Genomic DNA, 2635 nt, shown 5'->3' with positions numbered 1-2635 from the left:
CAGTGAAGCACAGAGCCGTTCCTGGTTCCTGCATTGCCTTTCATGCTTGCAACGTTGAATGTGACGCCACCTCGTAAAGATCAGCTCAACTTATCGCATACACACGCTACATATCCACGCATTATTTGCAACGTACGGCGTAGTGTTATCCAGTGCCGCCTGATGCCGCTGCCTACATTTTCATATTGCTGTTTTTTTTTTTCTTCTACCTGAACTTGAAAGACGGAAATGTCATATAATAGAGTCACTAACTAGCAGTGATGGCCAGTAGTTAACTACTGGCTATCACTGCTGTTAAACTACTAGTTAAACTACCTGGTTGTAGTTAAAAAGTAGTTAGGAACTACTTGCAGAAATGTAGTGGCAACTACTAGTTAAACTACTATTTCGAGTAGTTAACTACAGTACTTAGGTTGCAGGTGCCAACTACTTCCGATTTTGCTGCAAGCTTTACGGATTGTGCTTCCGACTTTTACCTTGAGCTTCTTGATTGATGAGAACGGAGGTGCAGAGCCATTGTGCCGTGCATGTGTACTAAATCTTCACTTTTATCACTGCTTGTGATTCATATTTAGGTGTCCAAGAACGCTATAGAATGGGATTGGTGTTGATGGACAACGTTAAGTAGTTAATAATATATTAATAATTGGGTGTTTACGTCGCGAGACCGTTAAGTAGTTGTAGATGTAGTTAAAATACATTGCAGTAGTTAAAGAGGTAGTTTTAACTACCTCCCCTGAAAAGTAGCTGAGCTACTAGTTAAAGTACTCCATCGCGAAGTAGTTAGTGGCCATCACTGTGCTAACTAGTGACTCTAGTGACTCCCTATCTAGTATCTAGTGACTCTAGCCTACAATAGCACGTGGCTGAATAAAGCCGCCCAGTCAAAGGTCCCGTTCTGGACAAGCACAATTCCGCTGCTGAGTGATATGCTATTTGTTTTACGTTTTATTTATTAAAATACTGCACGGTGCCTTTTCAAGCTGGTTCTCTGAGATTGTGAGGTGCAACCAACATATTCATCACTACGTAACAGCATATCTCGCTCTCCGAAATGTTTTCCGCAAGTTATGAACGTTGTCTTCAATTGTGGTTTTTTCTTTTTCTTTTTCTGCATACTTCCCTCAGTGGCGGTTCTGCTTTTTCCTGAGCAACCGCATCTTTTCCTTGCTTTCTTTCATGAATTACAGCAATCCAGCAAGACTTTTTTCTCGATTCCGAAAGAAAAATCAGACCAAGAAACGGCGATCCACCCCTGCATTATCGGCCCCATCGCAAGACATAAAGACCAAGGTGAAAACGTCTTGAAGACGAATCTGTTCCGGGATTCCCCGTGGTACTCGACAGACAAACAGAAGCGACCAACTATAAGTCACTTGAACGAAGTCAGGCTGTCGTGTTCCACACGTTAGAAATATACAAAAATACAGATAAATAAATAAAGGATCCCTACTGTTTATCTTGATACTCCACTCCAGCATATGCAAACAAGTAGCGAATGGTTTCACCCAAGCCACGGATGTCCCAGTAACCTCACCGGAACCATGACTTTCAGAGGTCGCGTTGTATATTCCTGAGGATGAAGGCCTGATCTGACATCGTCTCTGCCTCTGCTGCCAGTGAAGCACGCCCAAGCAGCACAATGTACTGAAAGTCGAGTGCAATAGGCGTGGTCGGGTAGGTGGAAGGCGTTGAACACACTCGTGAAACAGAAGTACTCTGATAAGACACATACCGACCACCCCTATTGCACTCGACTTTCAGTACATTGTGCTGCTTGGGACAGAGCCGTTCATGCTTGCAACGTTGAATGTGACGCCACCTCGTAAAGATCAGCTCAACTTATCGTATACACACGCTATATATACATGCATTATTTGCGATGGACGCCGTAGGGTTATTTAGTGCCGCCTGATGGCGCTGCCTACGACATTTTCTTATGGCAATTTTTTTTTCTTTTTTTCTTGCTGGACTTGAAAGACTGAAATGACATGCAATAGAGTTACTAAATAGCGACTCTAGTGACTCCCTATCGAATGACTCTAGCCTACAATAGCTCGTGGCTGAATAAAGCCGCCGAGTCCAGGGTTCCGTTTTGGACAAGCACCATTCCTTATTGCTCAGTCATATGTTATTTGTTTTATGTTTTATTTACGAAAATACTGCATGGTGCCTTTTCAGGCTGGTACTCTGCGATTGTGAAGAACAACCAACATAGTTATCATTTCGCAACAGCTTGTCTCGCTCTCCGAAATGTTGAGTTTTCCTCAAGTTATGAACGTGTGGAAAAACAAAGAATATTGAAGACTATAATCTTCAATGTTCTTTGTTTGTTGGCTTGTTCTTTTCATCCCCCCCCCCCTCAGTGACAGTTCTGCTGTGACGGTGTCACAAAAGAGTTTCCTGTGCAACCGGACTGGGTGCGCTCAGGGAAAACCTTTTCCTTGCTTTCTTTCATGCATTGCAACAATCCAGCCAGACTTGTTTCCCCGATTCCGAGAGAAAAATCAGACCAAGAAACGGCGATCCGCTCCTATATTATATCGACCTCTATCGCAAGTCATAAAGACCAAGGTGAAAACGTCTTGAACACGAATTCGTTCCGGGATTCCCCATGGTATTCGATAGACAAACA

The sequence above is a fragment of the Ornithodoros turicata genome, chromosome 7, assembly GCF_037126465.1.
Source record: "Ornithodoros turicata isolate Travis chromosome 7, ASM3712646v1, whole genome shotgun sequence".
Lineage (NCBI taxonomy): Eukaryota > Metazoa > Arthropoda > Arachnida > Ixodida > Argasidae > Ornithodoros > Ornithodoros turicata.
Note: the sequence above shows the minus strand (reverse complement) of the source record.